General features: G+C 39.9%; 1 protein-coding gene across 34 annotated transcripts in view; it reads right to left on the reverse strand.

Moving 5' to 3' along the window:
* NRCAM (neuronal cell adhesion molecule) overlaps positions 1-25,045 on the reverse strand; it is a 252,230-nt gene that overhangs the window by 129,782 nt on the left and 97,403 nt on the right. For 29 of the 34 annotated variants that reach the window (XM_070265468.1, XM_070265482.1, XM_070265480.1 and 26 more), the window contains exon 3: positions 71-145. The exons of the other annotated variants lie outside the window; for them this stretch is intronic. The gene's annotated coding sequence lies outside the window, so the exon portion shown is untranslated. The remainder of the gene's footprint in view (positions 1-70; positions 146-25,045) is intronic. 34 annotated transcript variants of the gene reach the window in all.

Consider the following 25,045-nt stretch of genomic DNA (forward strand, 5'->3'; position numbering starts at 1 on the left):
ATCATTTTATGGTATAATCTCTTCTTTAGCTACTAACTAATTTAAAACTTTTAAGAAGACAAACTCTGACCTTTGAAGAAGGTATTATCTGAAGAAGCTGTTCTTCCTTTTGATTCTTTAAGCCAAAAGTCTTCTTAGCATTGCTCTGTGGGTTGAAGAGTAGGGGAAAATGTTAACAAGACATTTATCGTCAATCACAGCAGATTATCAATACATTGACTCCAACTGACTCCCCGAAGGGAAACACAATTACAGGGGGAGGCCTCCAAGGAAAGACAAATTCTGAATACATTTGCCAAAACACATCTCTGCTGGTTTCAATCAGAAGTGACAACAGAGAGGAGACTAAAACTCTGGTGGCCTTCCTCTTAAAGAATCGCAGTGAAGGAGTCCCATCTGTTCTTTCATTTCAGTTTAGGGAAATACAGGGTTTTTCATAACGCATGTGTAAAGTGTGGCTAAAATACTTCCTTGCTGTGGGCTTATTATTATTACTTAAATTTTTATTTAGTGGAGTAGGAATTCTTTTGACTATGTTTGAAAGGCTCCAAGTTTTCAATGAGGGTCTCAAAGAGCTGATGGGAGGAGCCAAGCGAGAGCGGACCCACCTGGGCCATGACAAAGGCTCAGCTATGGATGGCCCCAGGGCTTGATCATCTCCAGCTCTCCTCTCCTCAGCCTGAATGTTTCCTTTGCAAATATTCCAGCTGAGAATTAGCCAGAAAGGGACAGCAGGGACGGGGAAGAGAACAATCACAGCTGAGCCTATCACGTTTCATTTTTTCAGACAACCAATTCAGTGACACCCCCAGTTTTCTAAGGGAGGATTTGTGGCGTTTTGGACTTTGGACTTTAGGAAACAGAAGTCATACTATCAACCTCTGAAAAACCTTTCAGAGAAGAGAAACAAGCATCAATTCAGGAGCTCCTGGCTGCACTCAAATATTAAGACAACTATCAATTGCAAAATGATTCCATTAACAAAATATAAAGATGCACAATCATCTCAGATGTTTTAGTTTATGCCTGTATTATGAAATATTTTCTGTACTAAATTGTAAAAAGCTTTATCTTACTTACATGTAAAACCACTCAATAGGTTTTCGTTGGCTCTGATGCAATGATATTTTATCAGGACAAAATGTTAATGTTGTAGAGGTTAGTGATTCTTCCTTGGAATTAAAGCCAATTTTAGAGTAATCAAGGTTTTCTGTCCTTGTCACTTAGTTCCCACCTTTAAAAAACTCTCTAGAAGTGTGTAGGAAAGAGTCTATAAGAATTTGAACTATGTCTACAATAACAATTAAATTCAACAAACATATTGAACGTTTAATATGCATCTGTCAGTATATTGGATAAATATAAATAAGGAAAAAAGAATAAAACATAAATAAGACCCATTTCCTACCATAAGGGATCTCAGTCCACACCCTGATGGGAAGAACAGAACTACCACCAACCACTATAAAATGCAGTCTTTCTAGAGTATTATGAGACCACAGAAGAAAACACAGTTGATTCTGCAAGGGGGCATCCAGGAAGGCTTTCCCCAGGAGATAACACTTGAGTTGGACCCTAAAGGTGGGTAGGAAGGGCATTCTAAGAAGACGGAAGAGCAGGAGCAAAGGGATGGCAATGACAAAGTGGGTGGTGTGTCCCCTTTAGTTGAGCAATGAAGCTACAAGCACAGTGATGATGGGGTCAGGGAGTATGGCAAAGAGGGGAGGCCACAGAGGTCATTTGGAACCAGAGTGCAAAGGGCCTTGAGCAACAACCATTTTATGAGTCTGGACTTGAACTTGAGAACAACATGGACCTACTGAAGGTTATAGGCAAGAGGAAAGAACCCTTGTCAGTAGTGTAGGTGACTGACTGAGAGAAGGCAGAGATTGGAAAGGGGGACTATTCAGAGGGTGTTTCAATAACCAGTGTACAAGATTCTTGGCTTGTAGGGGTAACCCCTGACTCCTCCCTAAGCCCACATTTGACTGCTCGCCAAGATCAATCAGGATTCACAGATGGAACACTGGTTTGGGGGTAAGAACACGGATTTGGCAGTGATATTTGATATTACTGCACATCTTTTATTTTATTAATGGAATAATTTTGTGAGTTTTGGTTGTCCTAATATGTGGGTACACCTCTATAGGTGAAACTTGATTAGGCCAGCACGTGGATGTGATCTTGTTTCTTGGCGCTGCATCTAGCCATCTCTCCGTCTTTCCACCATCTCTCTCCCCCAGGGCAGCTCCGCTCTGCTTCTGGCCCTGCACAGGTCCTGAGGCAGGTGGGCAGCCCAGTGCTGTCCTTGACACTAGGGACACCCTCCCTCTGAATCCTTTTCTTCTGTTACTGGCTGTGGGCCCTGCATCAGTCTTTCTCTTCACATTGCAGTGTTGACGTCTGACATTGGTTTGGGCTTAGGCAATCAGACCCTGCCTAGTGGAACACTTTGTTTTCAGGTCATTCTGGCCAACCTCCCTCAGGGGAAAAGAGCCTGTCACCTCTTCCAGTCCAGTGTAATAGAGCTCTGCACTGGGACTCGAGACCAAAGTCTCAGCGAATAATACATTTTTGCTTTGTCTTCCTTTCTCAATGTCCCCACTACAAGTATCTCCTTTGGGGACCTCATGGGCAGAGCAGAATGTCAGCATTCTTGGGTCCCCTGGCCAAAACATACCACAATCCTTCATCTTCAAATAATCATTGGAAGGCAGATAGGCAACTCAAAAGGATAGCCTGTTCCTTCTTCTCAAAGCCTCTTCTAAAACACACTTCCGCGTATGGTAAAATCAACAGACACTTAGCGAGTGCTTTAGCTTGCTGACCCAAGCTCTTTAGGGGAATCTTCGCCCCAACTATCTGGCATCCTTCATCGTGTTTGAAGCACCTGCACCACATTGCTGGGGAGCTATTGCTGAAAATCTACAGCACGGATGACTGGAGGTACACCTAAATATTGGGAAGTGACTCCATTAAAGATACAGATCAATAAAATTAATTTTACTGTAATTTTTACCTGGAAGAGATAAGAGAACTAACATTTAGTGGGCTGCCACTATGTCCCAGACCCTGTGTACCTATTGCAGTTGATGCACCAAATTCTATTAGTATCATTATCTCTTTGACACAGCGGCAGAAACTGAAGCAATGAGAGGTTAAATAAATGACACTAGTCACACAGCTAGCAAGGAAACATCTAGAATACGATACTGCTTCTGTCTAAATCTGAAACTTGTGCTTTTTCCACTTCACCCATGGCTTGTGAGAGAGAACAGGATAAACGTGGAGTGGCAGTGGCTCCTGAGATTTAAGGGGAAGGCAGCAGAAGAGGAAGCTGTCAGAAAGAGTCGCCAGACTGAGAGGGTGGCACGGAGGAAGCCAAGAGATGAGGGACAGGAAGGGAAAAGGGTGGCCCACAGGGTCAAAACCTGCAGGAAGGATGCAAATGAGGAGAACTCAGCAGCTGTCAGTGGGAAGTCCCTGTAGCCCTGAGCTGGTACCACCGCCACCTCCCCATGGACGCCGGTCTCCAGCTCTCAGGGACACCTCCACAACTTATCATATCTATTCCCCTCTGCCAAGTATACTTTTTAATTAATAATGTTTCACAAAGAAGGCAGGTAGGAAAATACTACTGGGTATGGTGTGGAAGAAGATGTTTTTGAACATAAATTTTAAAGAGGAGTCAAAGGAATGTGGTTCTCTTGACAAGTTTGAATATTTTTAGTATAATTCAATTCAAGGCAAAATGCTCTTAAAAGAGTACATACGTAATTTTGCATTGGCACGTTTCCCACAGGCATCGTGTGGAAACACTCTTTCATCCTTGCTTACGTGTATTATTGATCAGGCACTGCCTCATTTTTAACCTCCCTCTGAGGATTTAAACCCTTAGGCCTTGGCAAAGACCACCAAAAGACAATGTATTAATTGTATCACCATGTCAGCAATTATGCCAAACATTTCTAGCGAATGGATTTTTGTTACATTCATTACTCTTGCTTTGACAACTGTGTCAATGGGCTTTCATCACTCTGAAACACATTTAGGTCAACAAAATAGGGTAATATATCATTGCTAAGGATTATTTTTCCAATAACAAAGTAACAATTTAATTTTTTTTTTTTTACCCAAATGCAATCAACTTATCCTGTTAAATAAAACTAGTCCTAAGTCAAAAGGTCAAGATAAGATCTGGTGTAAACTAAAACAGCCTTCAGAAAAGATGAATAACATCTAGGTGAAAAGTGTAAGAAGCCCAAAGGCCACAGGACACACAATACACCAATTACAATAAAAGTAATTCAATGGTGCGTAAGTATAACATAAAAAAATTCAATAACTCAAGACAGTGAAGACTTGCCTTAGCTACCAAAGGAAAAAGAAAATAATGCATGTCCCAATTGCTCCACAGTAAATTGAACTATTGACTGGCATGAATTTCTTGCAGGATTTTACATTTTTGGGGTTTTTTATTTTAAAATGAGAATCCATAACATTTACTACAACTGAAAATCTGTTACTGCAAATAGTATTAAGCAAAAAGTATCAACAAGCAAAAACGCTCAAAATTTCATTTAGTTTATACTCTCTGGCACAACTGTGAGGACACTAAAAATGCTTACTCTCTGGTTCCGGTGAGGGCGATTTCTCAAAACTGGCCTCTTTGATGATATAGTTAAAGGTAGATTACATTAAAACATCAAGCATTTGACCTTCAAGCCAATTCTGTTTTCAGCTGTGACAATTATTTCCCGTTAACACTCTTAAAAACTAAATATGACCGAGAAATACTTTTTTAGAACATCAGTTTTGAAAACCTTCCATGTAACAATAGGTTTATACACCTACATGCACTATTATGTTTTTATGTAGCATGCAAAACTGTCTTGTGCTTTTATCACTATCAAATGAGATTAATTTACAGACATTTTTAATCTCTGGTTCTAGCAAAACTTCAGTAGTATCAAAATCATGGACTAACCCCCAAACTCCTTTTTTCCTAACTTCCTGCCTTTGACATGACCCTTGGACTGAAATTGGGGTCTATTCATACTTATTAAGAATAAACAAACAACTCTATTAAAAATTGGCATGTATCTTTGGTTTCTCTGGGGTATGCCTGTCATCCAGCAGCCTAATTCAGCTTGAAATGGCAACACACCAAAACCATCTTGAAACCCAGTTCTCCTCCTTTCAGCAGCCTATGAAACCAAAAGCAGTTCAAAAAGCAGAGAGTATGGTCTGAAATAAAGCAGGTTCTCCAAATAGTACCTCAACCAGACGGCGTCCAGAGGGGTCCACCTCTATCACAACCTGGCTGGCTGGGGTTTCCGGGGACACACGGTCTTGACTTCTAGCCCCAAGTTTAGCATCAAGTTCAGCCTACCCTTGCAAGACTAATAAACTTGTTGAGACTTGGGACCAACTCCATGACCTCTTAAATGTCAGAGTGGGAGCAAGGCAGAGAGCCATTCTGATGGGGAACTTGGAGGTGAACAAGGGCGCGTCATGCCTTACCTTCCAGAGAAATGAAATCACAAATCCCTTGATAAACCAAATAATACAGACTGAAGACTGAACACCGCCAGAAGCTTTTGACTGTTTCAACTGACATCATCATTTGCCACCTTGCAAACATCCACTAGTGAGCAACTTACACTGACCTATGGCAGGTTGGATATACGCCATCTTACTGTCTGTCAGTACACTGGCCATCACGCTGTCACAAACACTGTTGTTACATTTCATGATACAGAGTACATAGCACATTTCATGGTTTTATTGGAGGAGTTGTCATAAAAAGAAACCTAGAAATCCAGTGTGCAGTAACGGCTAGCTATCAAGGGCCATGCTCCCTTCTGTCAGAGTGGCTGTGGGGAACAGGCTCCTGTCCAGGTCTACACTTCCAGCTCCCCTGGTATCTGGGTGAGACCAGGAGACGTCAGGGAGCTAATCTATATCATTTTTTTGCCCAGATGTTTAAGAAGCAAGTGTGTCTTTCCTACCCCTCTTGCCTCTCCTCTGCTGGCTGGATGTGGATGCCCAGTGTAGCTTTGGAAGTCACATGACATGGCCTCTGTCCACATAGATCCCTGCAGAGTGACAAGCAGAGATCCTTCCTTCCACGCAAATGGGCTACATTACCAGGACTGGACTGTTATATGAGTCGGAAAGGAACTCTAATTCAGTCAAGTTTCTACAATCTAGGGGTTTGTTACAACAGCTAGCTCCGCTCTATCTAAGAGTCAGCATGTCATGAACATAATAGAAACCTTAAATTAAATCTATCCCTCACTGGGCCTTTTTCTGTGTCTATAATCTAAGAGGAACAGGTTTAATTTAAAAATATTAGTGTAGTCAGAGCAGCAGAGCAAAAGTGATTAAAGGATATTAAATAAGTCCTATTAGAGACAATTAGAATAACAGCATTTACTTTGTGTAGGGAATAAAAAGTTTAAAGGAGGCAAGTTAAACTGTCGATAAATATATGAAGGTCCTAAAAATTTTATATGGCAGATAGTGAGAAACTATTTCTCAACTTCACTAAATGTAAACTAAACAAATATAGAAAATTTATGTGATGGTGTATAAAATAACACTGCATCTGGAACATGGGGAAGATTGAAAATACTGTTTCTGAGAGAATCTGATTCAGTAGGTATAGGTGGGTCTTGGAAATCCACTTCTCTACTAGGCAGCCCCAGCAGGTTCTGATGCATGTGGTCATGGGCCACATCATGGACAACATGGTGAAAAATGTCACTAGGATAATGATGGTTAAACAGTGAAATATACCACTTGGTGAGGTTATCAAATGTCCTTCCTAGAAGAAAATAAAACTGAAAAGTTTCTCAACCACAGGGTGGAAAACACATTCTGTCAACAAACATTACAGAGCTCTGGGAATCTAGACAAGTAAGACATGGTCCCCATCCTAAAGCAGCTGACAGTCTTAGGAGGGTGACTGTGAACGTATATCCGTGTGTGTGTGTGTGCGTGTGTGTGTGTGTGTAGAGGAGGTGGTGATGCGGAGAAGGCATGAACAAAGATGACCTCTGGGTTTGAACCGGGGAAGACAAAATCTCATCCATGAGTGAGCAGATGTTCCCCAGTGTGGCCCGAGGTACCCCAATCTCCCCTGGGCATCTTTATTCTAGAACACAGCCTCCAGATAATGTTACCACCAACCAAGATATAGACTGAAATGGAGGGAGGGGAGACACAACCCTACTCAAGAATCAAAAGAAGTTCACCTTTACGTATTTTACATATGAAACTTCCAGGTAAAGGGCTGGAAATTCTAAGGCAAACAAAAAAAAAGTTTTATAAAACCACATGGCTATATGGGAAGTTATTATTTAATGGGTAGTTTCAGTCTGGAATAACGAAAAAGTTCTAGAGATGGAGGATGGTAATGGTCACGTAACAACGTGAATGTACTTAATACCATCGAACTGTACACTTAAAAATGGTTAAAACGGTAAATTTTATGTTATATACATTTTACCACAATAAAAAAAAAACACAGCTATAGACTTCCTTCTAACTCTGTAAGTTAATAAATATAATAGGATATTTGCAGGAAAAATAGTCAACTTATACCCTATACTCTCCCATCAATACTTTGTGTCCCTGAAAAGTCAGGAAAATAAGAATTTATTCGACAAGTATTTAATGAGCAACTACTATGGCCCAAGCACTGTGCTAGGCACTGAAGATACAGTAATGAACAGAACAGACAAATGTTGCTCACAGAGCATATACCTACTCATCTCCTCATGCACTCAGCAAATATTTATTCAATGTCCATTACTTGCCAAGCTCTACGCTGGGCACCGGAAATACAAGGGTGAAAACCCAACAATGAAAACATCAGCCAATCAGACCCTTCCTTGCCCTCATGAAGCTTACAGTCGACTGCAGGAGAGAGATATTGATCAAATAATCACAGAAATGAATCTAGAACATCGACTTTGAAAAGTCATCAAAGCAGAGATGTGTGGAGCTCCTAGAGTGGGTGGTGATAGGAACTGGCTTAGTCAAGGCGGTCGGTCTTCTGAAGGAAATGATGACTGAGCTGAGAGCTGATGAACAGCGTTGGGAAGGGACAGCATGGCCCTAGCAGAGCAGAGGGAAAGGGGGAGTGGCCTCGATGAGGCTGGAGAAGCAGGCGGAGGCCGGGCCACCCAGAGCCCTGTAGATCTTTCGGTCTTTATCTTAAGGGCAATGGGAAACCACTGAAGGATTTTAACAAGCCTGGGGGGAGGGAGAGGAATGATTTGATCAGAAATAATACTTACTTTGCTGCCCTAAGAATTTTTAAATGACCAACTGAAAATGAGGGCCAGAACTATAAGTGAATTCCTATACAGTTGTACAAATAGGTAGAAGTCTTTGAAGCTTTCAGATAAAAGGTGGTGTTTAACATATCAAAGAATTATCACGATCAGATCAAAAATTAGAAATAGCACTCCAATTTTTAATTCTTTAGTGTTGATCAAAACATAGAGTCTCTTAAGGTTTTATTATAAAATCTACTGATGAAGCTGAATGTGATTAAAAGTGAGTCACCTGAATTTAAGCAAAGTAAATTAACCTGCCCACTCTTGATTAACACTGTTTAAAGAGGATACTTTGGGGGGAAAAGAAAAGCAGTGAAACTATTTGATCAAAGAAATGAAGTGTATTAAACTTGACAAAAATGATTACTTAGACATCTTTCACTAACATATAAGGTGACAATGGGACATTTAACTAAATGTTGCAGTATTTTGATTAATATTTAAGAATCTGAATGAAGACACAGATAGCATTTCTTCCTTTAAAATATAGTTATTAACGCTAATATATACCATTGAAAAGGACAAACACTCAGACCGGCATAATGCTGTGGTAACAGCAGATACATAAGGTGCTAAGAAAAACTCCATCTTTTGTATATAATTAGGTTAGCCACATGCTCACTATTTTAATTTATGCAGACTTAAACATTTAATAAGTCAGTGACAGACATTTCTGCATTTCAAATTCTGGATAAAACTAAGAGTAGGAAACATCGAACTTCTAATTGTGTAGTGAGCTGATCTGACCTCTGAACGACATAGTACATTCTAGACTATCTCTCAAAGTTCAGAAAAGTTGTACAGACTTGACCCATATAATTTGCACAATTCACCTTTTCACCAAATTGTCATTGATACAATTCAGAGCTGTCAATTCGTTGTTCTGCTTAAATTAGCTTAAGAATGCAACGTATATAGCCAGAAGAATGCTCCCAAGGATGCTTTTATCTACATTTCATTATAAAGTACCAAAGTCTCCTCGATATTCTAGGTCCTGGCTACTACAGCTTATTTGCAGAGGTGTCTATCACCATCACTTTCGGAGATTTAGCCTTAGAAAGATCTTAATTTTAAAGTTTAATCTGACTTGATTTAAAACCTAGTAATTTTATTGTTCTATCAATTTACACTTTGGGCTAACCAATTTTAATATACTTGAGTATAAAAACGTTTTTAAACTTCACGTGCAAAGTTCTGATTTTTAAAGTAAAGTGTTAAATGCCTAGTTAAACTGCCCATTGGTATCAAAACTTCCCAGCAGATGTTACAAATAATAAATCAAATTGTAAAGAAAGAGATAAAAATGAAGCAAACCAGATTTAGGAACAGTAAAGGAGAATGGATGCATTTCCCAAAAATGGAAGGGGAGAAAAGCTTTTTTAAAAAGTTTAAATTTTTTTTAAAGTTAAAATTATCATTTGGCTGTGCATTTTTTGTTGCTGGCACTAAACAAAACTCACTATAAAGATGAAACGAGAGGAGGTTTGAAAACCTTTCAGACATTTGGATAAAGACGAGACATTTTTCTTTTTCTTTCCGTTTTCAAAGTTGTCAAGTCATTTTTGTTTCAAAATTTTCTTTAGATGCTCTAGTTTTCTAGTCTCTTCTTGATACAGATGTGAACTCACGAGTAGTCGCCTCACTTTTATTTTCCCTCACAAGTTCCTGAGAAGTTGCCATGCTCACTGAACTGAATTGGAGATCTTTTCATAACACTGCTCTGGAAGGAAAAAGGAAGGGACTGCAACAGAAACAAATAAAATGGGTTCCAAATACCACTTTGATGTCGCCTCAGTGATGTTTACTCTGTGTTTCCCATAATACTGATTGGCACTGCGACCTCCAGAGGAGGATCTTATCTCCACTGCTTAGCTGTCTATGCAAGCACTGATTTTCAGTTTTAGTTCTAATGAATTTTTGAACCAAAGGGAACTTTGTGGGCAGAAAAACACAATAAAAGGCAAAGGAATTCAGATAGGATTTAAATTATGGCTTGGCAGGACCCCAATCACACCTAAGCCTACCATTATAGATTTCTCCGTAGCTGTATCTGAGTAGAGATTTGACCAGGCCTAATCTTGGTCAATACCAAAATGGCTTTGGGAGTCTCAGATCTATCGGTTGTCTAAATCAGTCTCCCAATTTGAGAATTGGAAACCCTGGTCATAGAGAAATCTGGAATACCATTAGTTCCAGGTCACTAACTCAAGTTAAGTCAACTATGAAGCTGTCCATTTAAAAAGAGGTCATCTTTAATGCAACATGACCTATAGTAAATGACCATTATTTTTAAATAAAGCAATCAAATTATGAATTCAATAGCTTACCAGGTGACGTTAGGCAAATTACTTGCTCTATGTGTACAAAATGGGGTTAATAATCCTGACCTATCTCTTAAGGTCTCTGGGGACAATTCATTTAGGAATTGTCTAAGTGCTGTATAAATGTTACTGGTGTTATGAGAGCTTGGTTTTATTGTCATCGGAACACCACCATCATAAAAAGGAATTCAGAGGTTTAGTCAGAGGTGAATTAACAAAGCAAGGTCTATGCTAATACAAGTGCCCTCTGACCTTGGATCACTGAGCTTGAAAAGTGGCACAGATCAGAATGTAAATGAAGTTTGCATTTTCAGAGGCACAGAGTTTTTGTTAGTTTATTCCCTATTCAATTCCTTGGCTTTGAAAATCGTTACTTTGGGAGCAAACCACCATTTTCAATGTCCACTTTTCCTTTTTTTCAAAATACTCATTGCTCCCTCAGCATCATCTGCACGAGAGCATGAGATTGGAAGCTTGCAAAGCCTTTCTCTCCGCATCAACTCTCTGGTACACCCAGGAAACACGCCTGTCAGTAGACATGGCTATGCAGACACAAAACTTCTTTCATTTCAAAGTTTTTTAAATTGTGTGATTCCCAGACTTTCTTTACTTTGAGAGAGAGTACATTCTCATTCCCTAGTTAATTTTCCACAATTCATTCCTTTATTTGATAGGTACTGAGTATCTAGTATGTACCAGGCACTGTCCTAGGTGCTGGAGACAGCAATGACTAAAACAGGCAGAAATTCCTGCTCTCACATGGGTTATATTCTAATGGGTGAAACCAAGTAGCAAGCAAAATAAATAAGTAAACAAATATAATATGTTAGCATGAAAACATAAAGTATGGTGAGGGGATGGCAGTGCAAAGACGGGGAGGCGCTGCAATTTTAAATACAATGGTCAAGGGAAAACTTCTTTGAGAAGGTGTGATTTGAGTAAAGATTTGAGGGATACAGCGGGAGAGCGAAGGGCTTTGAGGGTAAGGTGAGGGTGCCAGCCAACTAAAGCCTCCGGGAAGGGAGTTTGCATGTTTGAGAACAGCGGGGAGGTTGGGGGGCTGAAGGGAGGGAGCACGCGGTGGAAGAGAAGGAGATGAAGGCAGAGATGGAATGGAGCACCGGATGATCAAGGGCTGGGACATCATTGCAAGTCCTCTGGCTTTCGCTCTGAGTGAAATGGGAAGCCCTTGAAAGAATGTGAGTAGAGGAGTGATGGGATCGGACTTCCATTTTTAAGGCTGGAACAGGCTGTGTTGAGAAGAGGCTGAAGGAGAGTAAAGCCGAGACAGGAAGACGGCAGAAAAGGCTATTGCAATAGTTCAGGGCAGACATTAGCGGCTTGATCCAGTGGGGGTGGCACAGGGGTAGACTTTCAATTATTAATCACATCCATATTCTTCATCTAGCTGTGGTCTCCTATTTGAATTACTTCACTCTCAAAGAAAGAAAGTATTTTTTCTTGAAAGCCTTTTCTTTCACTCCCTCCTGGTCAACATTAATACTTTCCCTCCCATGAGACCATCTTAGAAAGGGTCAACACATGCCACATTTGAATGCTGACAAGTAAGCAAGCAAACAACTGTTAAAAGATAAACTGAGGCATATTAAACATTTTCAAGAGTTTATTTGAGGGAAAACTGATTCGAATTGGGCAACATCCAATCTAGCAGACAGAAAGGAGCTCCAAGGAGCTGTACAAAATGAAAGACTTTTATAGGCAGAAGGGAGCGGGACCAGGAAGTTATACTAGGCAAAAACGCAGGCTGGCTGTTACAAGGTTACTTTCTTTTCGGGGATGGTGGGAGTCCATCAGGCAAATTACTAACTAGGGCTGATCAGGCGATTCTTGACTTACTGGTTTAAGATCCATTTCTAGGAAAGCCAAACAATAAGTCAGTGTCGGTTTGGTGATGTGAGACATAGCATAAGTGACTCCATTTGGAGGCCTGTTGTCTTGTTTTAACACTACTCTCCAAAAGTAAAATGACTTGATGGGGTTCCACTGGAGTTCTCGGTTAAGACAGCCGCCACTCTTCATCGGGCACTGAGATACAGGATAGACGACTGCGGAGGGAAAGCCTCCCTCTGAAGCGGGCGGGGCATGAGAAGGGACTGGACCGGGTACAGGAGGCTGGGATGAGCCCAACAGCTTCGCTTTTCAGTAACCTTTACAGATCTGCTCGCATTTTGAGTTAAGTTCCACTAGGAGTGCACAAAAACATTTTTGAAACAAATTATCCTGTTTTCATATGCTCTCATGTCCATATAAACCAAAAGAATGCTCACTGCCTTTTAACTCCTGTGTGTGTAACATGTAGTACTTTTTTTTTTTAATCTTTAGCTGAGGACCCTATAGTCAGACACCATGTACCTATGTCCTGCGCCCTGATGGCCAGGAAACAGCAAGGACAGACATTCCCTTCACCAAACATTAGGGAGGTGGCCGCACTGAGGCACAGTTCCCTGTACTGCAGGAAGCTGGTGGCAATGGCTACTACCCAAAGAGAAGATTCTGGAAACGACTCTTGTGGGAAAAGGAGGAAAATCAATCAACCTAGAAGAAAAGTCCTCGGCAACTTAGGATCCCTGGTGAAGGAGCAACGTGTAAGCAGAGAGTTCTTGGATTACCACGGCGTCTTCTCCAGGTCGGCGGGAGTACTCTTACTTTTTATCTTGATCTCTCAAACTTCCATTCTATAAATGAAGTGATATATGGCCTTCATTAATGGATTATTACTTTATATAAATTCTCTCTCTTTTCTTCATTTTGGGTGACTTACCAGAAAAAAAATACTTCTTGACTTTTAGAAAGAAATGTTTTTTCCTGAGTTTGGGGTCCTACCCTGGGGCTCCAGTTCCTCCGAGTATTTGCATTGCCTGCTGGCTCATCTCCTTCAGGACTTTACTCGATGTCGTGTTCTCAGCGAGACCTTCTGTGGCTACCCCATCCAAAATGGCAACCTACCCAATTCCCCATCTCCTTTCCCTGTTTTATTTCTCTCCTTAGCACTAATCACCTTCTAACATATTATGAATTTTATTGATTTACAGTCATGCATTGCTAAGGACAGGGATACATGCTGAGAAATGTGTCATCAGGCAATGTCATTGTTGTTTGAACATTATAGCGTGTACTTACACAATCCTAGATAGTGTTGCCTACTATACACCTAGACTATATGGTACTAATCTTATGGGACCAGCGTCTTATATGCAGTGTGTCTTTGACCAAAATGTCATTATGCGGTGCACAACTGTCTAGTGTGTGCACTAGAACATGGGCTTCAGGAGAAGACGGATGTTGTCTGCTTTGGTCGTGCTACATTCCCAACGCCTAGAACAATGTCTAACACAAAGAGAACATCAACAAATACCTATTGAATGAATGAATTCATTCTGCAGAGCGAGCAGACAATAATGTTAACTTGAAATGCTATATTTAAAAGATTACTTTTGGCTAGTACATGCATAGAAAGTATTCCCGGAAAGATACGCAAGACATTGATAACAGCATTTACCTTGGGGGAGTTCTGGAGGGGGAGAAATTTACATATAATTTTATAGCTATATGTACTATTCACATCTTTAGATCATTAGAATTGTTTTATCATCACTCAGAGATGTCTGGGTAATGTGAATTATGGGCCATTTTAAATTCTTTTTATAATCGTCAACAGTAAAAAACTAATAAACGTTCATTTAAAAATAGTTAATCACCTGTATGTGTAAAAATCTACACATAAATATATACAATATGTTTGATGAGACATACAAAGTTAACACAAAAAGAACATCCAATAACTTTTTTACTTTTTGAGTGCTCAAAGATCTCACACATAACGGAATTAACAGACCTGCTTGAGTGGTCTGTTGGTAGCAAAGACCACTGTAGCTAATAAGGACGTCCCAATAATCGGGACACTTTGGACACTGAAGAAGGAGGCAGATAAGAGTGTATTCTTAGGACTTTATTTACATTAATGACATGGTCGCCAGTGTTTCAACTGAGGTCAATGCTTGAAAAGCATTTGTTCTCATTTGAATTTCAGGGCAAAGTTATTATACAATATAGTATCTATAATACAATTTCCTGAGAAAAATTAAAGAAACCGTGAAACCCAGAGTACAGACAGGAAATTCAAAGAGAAGTGGGTGGACAAAGTAGAAGAGTTAAACTCTAAGAGCACAGTTATTTAAAGACTAAGAAAATTCAGAATGAAAAGAGGGCAGACGCGGTAAGTGAATGCAACTTGTTAATAGCAGAAATAAATACTCTAAATATAATTCAGGTCCACTTGAGACCCCGGCCATATGTAATATACAGCGAAGATTAATAGATTTCATAGTTTATTTTCCGGAAATGAAACATAATCAAGTTTGGGAAAGGTGCTCTAGAGTCCCATTTGAAATTAACAGTGGCCTGTGGTGATAAAGCGTGGAAAATTTCCCAAAAGAAACCAGGAGGGAGGGAAAGAAACACTTAAGGGATGGAGACTTGTTTTAATGGAGAGAACAGGAAGGAAGCACGAACCCCAAGACTCATGTTGCTCTTATCCCACAATTCTTTTAACATCACTCAGTTCTTTTTGCATCTCCTCTCTCTTTTCTCTCACTCTCGTGAGTACTCCACTTTCCAGCCAAGGACTTTGATTTTATTTTTAATCTACCTAACACCAGCTGTGGCCAGAGCCTTCCTATGAAAGGGCTTAGTTCAAATAGCCTGATCATTAATGCAAATACCGAGCACATGGAGCCAACACTGTTTTGGAAAGAGCGTTGGTCGGAATGCCTGAGCACAATCCAGCTCTGCTTGTTCCTAGCTGGACAGCTTGGGGTGCACCGCTGAATCTCACTTCCGTCATCCTTAAAAGGGGGATAATGAGACCTGTCTTATCCACACAGGATGGTTAAGAGTATCAAACTAGATAAGGCACACCTAAAAGCACTATCTCCAAACCTAAGTTGTTTTTATGATGAATTTTATGCTATTTTACGGTCAATGGAAAATATGAACAAAAAAGAGAAAGCTGCCCAAGAAAAATAGCAGAATGTCTTTCGATACACTTGCTCTATATCCAGCTGTAATAAAAGTCTGATAATTGGTTTTTTCAGGGGTGTTTTCCAGGATGCAAAACTTTGTTGCGTAGGTGTAATCGTGCCATGTTTCATTTCATGAGGTTCAAAACAGAGCGACGTTGAATATAATCTTACAGGTGGTCTTTGAAGATATTTCATGAGCTAAAGCTAACAAATCCAATTATGGAATTTTTAAAAACTGTGCCCCTAATCCAGCTTTTCTCATCCTCATGTCCACTGAGCTCTCCGGAATACAGAAATAATACAGAGAACTCAGGGGAAACTCTCAAGCTAGTGCAGAAAGAATGACAACAGTATCTTCCTTTTAATCAAAAAGGCAAATAGGTAAGCTTATACCACACTTTGTGCACTGGAAGTATTGCATTACAATATTAAAAAACAATAGGAATGCAGCAGAAAGGGGAGAATGAGGCCTGGCTGGAAAATTATTTTCAGGTAATATAAAAATGGTCCATGAAACCAACAACAAATATCTATAGGCAGAATGACAACATACATTGAAATTACATGTTAACACACCCTGTTGGTGTACCCTTTTGGCAAGCATAAACTGAGTAGCATTTATTTTTCCTGAAACTGTGTTCACATTTGATTAGTAAAAATACTTGAACTAATCTGTCATTACCCACCCAAGTCTGACTTTTACGTGTGTAACAAGCTGTGTGAAAGATACTGACTTGTGATACAAACTCCACTAACCAGATCAGCACAGAAAGCAAAATCAAATCAATGAACAGAGAACAGAAAGCTTCAGACAAGCCTTTCCGGCTGGAATGCAATGCTAATTTTGGCTTCAGTTTTAAACAAATCATTAAAACGGTACCTGAGGGGAACAAAAATCAATCAGCCCCAGTAAACAGTCAAACCTCACTTCCCTCCTCACAGAAACAAGCATGGATGTTACCTTACGAATGAAGTTATCTTCCTGCTTCTTGTTTCCTTCCAGGAGCAAAAGGAAAATCCTAAACAAAGTGCCCATCCTGGCACATTTCTGCGGATAAAACATTGGCAACTGACCCCTGCTGTGGCTGGACCATGTGCAGTAAAATGTCCAAGTCTTCCCGACAGCCAATCCACAGCTGCTCAGACCTCCGGGGCCTCCCAGGGTGATCAGCCTGGCTTTGTGGCAGTACAATGGGGGTTGAACATTTCCTCGTATCGACTTAGAAGCAAGAAAAATCTGTTTAGTTGCTCAAAACTCTTTAGCAAAATACACAATAGGTTATGGTTTGGTAATACTGTTGTTTTAAGAAAGTAGCTGCCAAAAAAAAAAAAACAACAAAGTAACTGCCATATTTTCACCTATGGGGGGAAATGTAAGGTGTTATCTAATTTCTTCTTCTTTTAATCTAGTATCAACTCAAAATAACATTTTAGAATTCCTATCTGGTCCTTGTTGAAACATTCTTTCTTTACAGGACACAATAACTGCTTGAGACTGGCTTGTTTATTTCAGCATCATAACCCACTTCACACAGATGGATAACCGGCCATCGATCTGACTCACAATCGTTTCTGCCTTTTTCCTTCCACGGTAGCCTAGAAACACTATTTGCTTCAATTAATTTAATGGGAGATCTTAGTAAAAATAAATATTCAAACTATTTTCTTTGTTTCTTTTCCCCTACCAATTTATTGCTCAATTTCATTCCTCTCTTAGGCTTCTCTAGTACCCATTGTCATTAGCATTTACCTATCCGAGCTGTAAAAACTTTTAGAGGTTAGTTATTATTATTTTTATAAGCCAGATATTATTGATATGTAAGTGCACAAATAAAAATAATAAATAGTGAATAGGTATTTTCCTTAGACTGCTAAATAGATCAAGGTTACATTTCATGTTAAGAAGACGTAAAGAAAGTAACAGAAGCTGTACTAGAATGTAGTATGTAGAGGATAACCTCACGGTCCGTATTGCCACAAGGCCTTAAGACACCTGTTTTTGCCTGAATTTCTAATGCTTATTTTTCAAGTTTCAAGGTTCTTTGGAAAAACTTCAAGAGAAACATGTTTATAAGTCATCAGCAACTATGAGTCAAGTTTAGAAAGTGTCCATTTACGATATTTTCAATTACAGGTATTCACTTCCTCAGAACAAACTTCAAAATCTGTTCGTTTATTACAGTGACCGTCATGAACAATGGGTGGGTATGTTTCTTTGAAGCTCTTCTCGGCACTTCTTAAGACCTGCTTAGAAGAATGCTTTTCTTCACAAAAGCACAACCAACATGTAACAATCGCCTTCAAAGCCTATTGTCAGGGAGACACAATAACCAAAGCCACGTGACCTCTGAAACCCAACCAAGTAGAGACATCAGAAAACCCTGATGGGGTCCCACCTCTGCACATCTGTTTCTCTGCTTCATGGTCCTAATTAGCTTTGAATTACGCTAGTAAGAACTTGAAAAAGAGAAAATAATTTTCTGATTTATTTTTCACTCTTTTAAAAGATAAGACAAGTAGAGGGGGAAAGCATTTAAAGTTATTTCCTCCTGATTACATATCTGCTGCTCTGTGTGTGTGCTATCAGTGGGACCTGCTGACAGGAAACGGAAAATAATCAGCTGCCCGGGTCACCAATACGGCACACACTGCTGGTGACGGAACAAGCCAGGCGTGTGATTTATATTTGTTACCTCTTTCGGTATTTTCTGATCATTCCTTTGGAGTGAATTTTTAAAATGTAAACATTCCCATTGGAAAGTGGAATGTGCCTATGTTTTTCCATTAATATGTTAACATAACCTTTTCTTTTCCTGGTCAGTTATTCCCACAGCTATAAAAGAGGCTCATGCACCAATTCGAAAGGCTGTATTTTAAAGAACAGTGTAAGGACTACTTAAAATTGCTTTAAACTGAGGCTGTGAACAGGGAGGGCTGCACGGAGGAGAGCGGAGTCCAATTATGCAGCCTGACTGACTGAGCCTAATCAGGATTATTTCAGCACACTGCCTCACCAGAGCCACAGGCCCGTTAGCCGCTCAACGCTTCTGTGGGCCCATTTCTCGCTCTGTCTCCCACGGCGACCTGGTGCTTTGCAGTAGGGGTGACTCAGAACATGTTTTGGTAAATGGGGGTACTGGGTCTGCCAGGCTCCTCAAAATCCATCATCAGATCTGTCATTACATGACAAGAATGGGTATTGTCCCACTTTAAAACAGTACCATTGGGATTGCCATGCAGAAGGGGACCCTTCAAATTAATTCTTTCACCTTACAATACATTTTTATTAAGAAAAGTGAGGGCTGGCCTGGTGGTATAGTGGTAAGTTCACATGCTCTCCTGCAGCCCAGGTTCGTGGGTTTGGATCCCGGGCACTGACCTACACACCACTCATCAAGCCATGCTGTGGCAGCATCCCACATGCAAAATGGAGGAAGATGGGCACAGACGTTAGCTCAGGGACGATCTTCCTTACCAAAAAAAGAAAAGAAAAGGAAAGTTGAAGTTGACAGCTATTACTCCTTCCACAAAAGCAGCTCTGTCTTGGGAAATGTAATTTTGGTTATCTCATTTTAAACTCATCCGGTTATTAACTCTTATCATCCTGCTTGACACATCATTCTCAAACAGGTAGTTCCATTTTGAGGACCGGGTGAAGCAACTGGTGGCACCAAAATGTACATTCCACTTTCTATTTCCTACATTCAACCCCTCAGATGGCTCAGACTGACCCGTTTCTGGAGAGTAACTGATTTTCTACACGCTATGACTTGGTACCCATTTTATCTTAAGTACTTAAAAATATTACACGTGCTTATTTACAGAAAAACTTCTTCATTTAAACCGAAAATCACATATCTAAATTTTTATTAAAATAGATACAATCAAAATTTTCAGTTTAAAAAAATTACTACCTATCCAAATTTCATAGGTTTAAATATCATAATGCATGTGCGGAATTGCTCAAACTCTGTGCCTCAGTTTCCTCATCTGTAAAATAAGGATAATTCAGTACCTTCTCCATAAAGTTGCTGTGTGGATTAACTGAGTTAATATTTGTTAATTACTTAGAGCAACGCTTGGTACATATTGGATGCTATGTGTGAGTGTTTGGACTAAATAAATAAAAATAAATCAGATGCCATCTATAAATGAGAAAGGGAGCAAATGATCCTTTCAGGCATTCTTCCAGAATAGAAGAGCTCTACCCTGAACTATGCATGTACCTTGGTGACCTTTATTTTTGACATCACTTAACAGGCTTTTATATTTGCCTGAGTTCACATTCACTGCCAGTTTTCTGTGACATTTTCTAAGTTCTCCCAGTGCAGAAATAATGGATGCTTTTCTTTTAAATTCCTTTACAGGAAGGAAAAAGGATGTCAATTAGCTGGTTGAATGTGAGGTAAAGAATTTTGCTAAAGTAGCCTATAAACTGAGCGGGAAAAACGAATTAACTAAATGTTTCTTTCCCCACCCTGAAACGCTATCTCTACCCAAAAGCTCACAGGCATCAACGGGCGTGTTTCTCAAAGCTGTGGATCTGCGTGGAGACAAGTTAAGTGCCATGTCATTTGGTGAAAGTGTCGCAAGAGCCATCTGTTTCTGTAAATACAGTACTGAGACCCAGGAACCCCAAAGATAATTTGATGGCACAGCAGACTGGCATCCTATTGCTTTTTCATAATTTACTGATAGGCAAAATGCCAAGATTCTAGAAAGGCATTGTGATGCTGAGTTAAGGAGGGAGATGGACAGAAAATGTTTTTGAGGCAAATTGGTACACTTTTAAATATTTCAAGAGAACAGCAGAGTTTGGTTTTCTTTCTGAATCTGCACACCATCAAAACAAGAAAACATTCACTAATTCTCAGCTTGCTTTCTTTCTGTCATCCCCATCTCCCAGAGCTTCCACAGACTTCACAAGGCACTGATTTTTAAAAAAAGAACTCTGGTATTGTTACAATTAAGAATGATTCCATCTGAAAGTGGTTTTTGCAAATGCAAGTCGTCAAAACTCTGGATACCTTTAACAAGAGTACTACAATGAACCAGAATTTCTTGTACGCTGTATCCTTGCAGCACTTTATAGAGAGTGTCTTTATACGCATCAAGATATTATACAACATGCATTTTATTTCAAATGCGTGTGTAATGACATTGCATTTAAAGTCTTCTTACTTAGAATTGTCTTCAAATACATGGAAATTTATCAGATAATTCAAAGACTAGAATAGCAACAGTGTAATGATAACTGAAATTTAGAAGCATATAACAATGAGGGATGGAAATGAGAAGAGAAAAGAAGGAGGTTGTAAGGAACAGGAAAGATATTAGGCATCAAACCATATGAAACTGCCATTTTGTGGGTCAAAAAAGGTCAAATACCAGGAATTTCATATGATTCAAACTAACTACTTCCCTGGGACTTCTCAGCTCCAGTAACATCCAAATAATTAACAGAAATATAGCCAGGATCCCAGAGCAAACATTTTTCATTTCCATCACTGGTTGTAAAACAAGATTCATTACCATTTTCTGGAAGTTTCAGTTGCTATAAGCAATGACTTCGCAAACAGCGACATGTTGCTGAAGTCTGTTTAAGTGTTCAAATAATTTTTCCTACCCAAGTTGAGTCCCTAAAAGATCAATGCAACTCTTTTAACTGATTTTACCTGTTCTGCCACAATTAATCCTACTCATCACTCATCTTTCTTTTTCTTAGACAACATTATAGGAAACAATAAACTTCTTCACAATGCCCAGTCTCCAATTTATCAGGGTTTCCTTACAGTTCTTGTCTGAACGTGTATATATATGTGTGTGGAGCGGTATAATTTCAACAAAGTTGCAACCTTAAAATTTTTATTTTTTGCTGAGGAAGATTAGCCCTGTGCTAACACCTCTTGCCAATCTTCCTGTTTTTTTGTTGTTTTTTTCAGCTGAGGAAGATTAGCCCTGAGCTAACATCTGTGCCAATCTTCCTCCACTTTAATATGTGGGTTGCTGCCACAGCATGCCCGACAAGTGGTGTAGGTCTGTACCCAAAATCCAAAGCCACGAACCTCAGGCTGCCAAACAGGAGTGCGCTGAACTCAAACACCACGCCACAGGGCCAACAGTGAAGGTTTTTTTTGGTTTTTTTTTTTAAGATTTTATTTTTTTCCTTTTTCTCTCCAAAACCCCCTGATACATAGTTGTATATTCTTCATTGTGGTCCTTCTAGTTGTGGCGTGTGGGACGCTGCCTCAGCGTGGTTTGATGAACAGTGCCATGTCCGCACCCAGGATTTGAACCAATGAAACACTGGGCTGCCTGCAGCGGAGCGCACGAACTTAACCACTCGGCCACGGGGCCAGCCCCCGACAGTGAAGTTTTCAATTTTTGAAGTTGACATTGTATCATAAATATTTTCCATATTGCTAATAGTATTCAGAATTGTAATTTTAAGTGATCACACAATATTCCACTGAAATGCTGTGCCCTAATTTTTATCACCAGATGCCAAGAATTTTTGAAAAATTCTTCTTAAACAGAAATGGAAACATCTTCTTTACAGGTGTGCCAACCCACATTGTTTTTTAAACAGTTGCATTGTTATTTCCAGTGTAACCTGAAGTGTATGTGATCATCTTTACATTTTGCAGTATTGGAAATTACCTTAAAATGTTTGGGCCAGTTCAATAGTTGTAAGGAATGTTAATCTTCTCAAATATCAATTAGCAGGTATTACCCAAACGCTTAGAGATTTCCCTTGCCTATGGAGTAAAATCTTTAGCCTGTTATTAAAAATCCTTTACAATCCAGCCACTACCTATGACTCCAACCTAATATTCCATGAGTCTTAAACATACATAGGCTTTTCTTTTTTTTAAAGATTTTATTTTTTTCCTTTTTCTCCCCAAAGCCCCCCCCCCCCCCGGACATGGTTGTATATTCTTCGTTGTGGGTCCTTCTAGTTGTGGCATGTGGGACGCTGCCTCAGCGTGGTTTGATGAGCAGTGCCATGTCCGCGCCCAGGATTCGAACCAACGAAACACTGGGCCGCCTGCAACGGAGCGCCCGAACTTAACCACTCGGCCACGGGGCCAGCCCCCATACACAGGCTTTTCCATCTAAACAGCTCTGCGATCCCAGCCCCAAACACGCCAGGCCCATTGCAGCTTCGTACCTCTGTTGACTCTGCTTCTAGACACCACTCTTGGAATGTGCTCCTCACTCCTCTCCCTTTGCTTGAATCTCTGCCTCGCATCAGCACCAAGATCAAGTCCATTTCCCTCCATGACGATTTAATGGGGGGACAGAGTCATGAGGGAACTGAGGAACTCTGCCCTTAGACCTTATCATCTCGCACTTACATTTACTACCTTTTCTTAACGTGATTTAGCTTTTAAAGAACATTACTGTTTCTTCTTCCCATCTTAAATTATAAACTACTTCTGTTAACTCTCACACCAAGCCCTGTGCTTTGCACATAGTAGGTCCCTATGAACTCTTACACCAATCAGTGACTGCCTGAGTCTGGCTATGCTTTCCCGCATATGATTCCATACATGAACTCATATATAATCTGAGAAAAAAATTCACTGAATTCAAACAGAGCAGTCTTCACCTCCTCACACGTTCTTGGCTCTATGCCCTTCTTTCCATGTTGTCGCTCCTTGTTCTTATACCCCTCCTGTCTTTCCTTTAATAGTCGTTCAATCATTCCATCATTTCCACCAATTCGTCTGTCATTTTTCTTTTTTTCTAGAACTTTCCTTTTCCTCAGTTATTCTGCCATGTCTCCACTTCTTTTTCAGCTTATTTATTCTATATTCATAAAGGGCCACAGTAGTTAAGAACTCTGGCTCAGACAGTCCTGGGTTCAAGCTCTGGTTCTGTCTCCCTCACTAGTTTGTAACTTTAGGCCTCTTTGCCTCTTCAAAGTTTGTCATTCCCATTTGTAAATGGCCCCAATAGTAGTAACCTACCTCCCAGAGTCTTAAGAAAAAAATATTACAACATATGCAAAGCATTACCTTATTAGTAAATGCTTAATAATGTTAACATTTAACAATCACTTTATATCTTAATCTGCATATTTTATAAATTCTTTAACATTTTGTCACTTCTCCCAATCACTCTTATTTTCCTACTATTTATCATACAAAGCCTCTCTACCTTTTTTTTTTTGAAGAAGAAGATTAGCCCTGAGCTAACATCTGCCACCAGTCCTCCTCTTTTTGCTGAGGAAGACTGGCCCTGAGCTAACATCCGCGCCCATCTGCCTCTATTTTATATGTGGGATGCCTGCCACAGCATGGCTTGATAAGTGGTGCTAGGTCTGTGCCCGGGATCCAAACCAGTGAACTCTGGGCTGCCAAAGTAGAGTGTACAAACTTGACCACTACACCACCGGGCCAGCCCCCAGCCTCTCCACCTTATCTTTCCTTTCAACATTATTAACTGAAGAAAAAAATGGAAAACAAGTGTAGTTATTAGTAAAGAAAAACAGTGCAGTGAAATGATTAACAACATAGAAAAACAAAACTGGAAACAATTTTGTTTACCTGTGTCTCCTTCATCCAGGACTCCCCATTAGTTTTTCCTTCTCAAGTTCATTGCACATAGTCTATTTTATCACACATATATTCAACCTTGCAAAGCTTACATAGTTCCTTGACTCATTTTATTCATAACCATATCTCAAAATAAAATGTTCCAGTTGGCATTTCTAAAGCCCACTATTCTACAAAGCCATCCTTTTTAAAGTAATAAAATATCCATAGAGGAAAGAGGGAAATGATGAGATCTTTGCCCATCTCTGGGAAAGAACAGGGGAGGTCCTCCCAGATAAAAAGAACAGGATGAGCAAAGGTGAGGGATCGAGAGAGGGACAGAATCTGGCCTGATCAGGAAAGAGAGCAGATCGATTCTGGGCTTTGTCATCTGTAATCAGATTGGAAGGTGACAGGAGGGAACAGATGATCATCCTGCCTGCGAGGAGAAACCTAACATGGAGGGGGCACAACCCACTGGACAGCTTGTGCTTGTGAGTGACTCCCACACACCTGAAAGCAGGACTTGCTACAAAACCTCCCCTCCCCACTGGACTTCTTTCAATTATTTTAAAATAAAGATAAGACACTATCTAGTAATCAAGGAATGATAAAATGAGATGCCTCCATATTTTTAATATGTTATATAAGATGAGGAATGAAAAACGAAGAGACCAATTAGACAATGGGGAAATTTGACCATTTTGCTATTTATATATTAGGACTTGATTATGTAATAAAAGGTGGCATTGATTGAACCCTTCCATTGCTGTTTTCATCATATGTACCTCTAT

This window comes from Equus caballus, chromosome 4, assembly GCF_041296265.1.
Source record: "Equus caballus isolate H_3958 breed thoroughbred chromosome 4, TB-T2T, whole genome shotgun sequence".
NCBI lineage: Eukaryota > Metazoa > Chordata > Mammalia > Perissodactyla > Equidae > Equus > Equus caballus.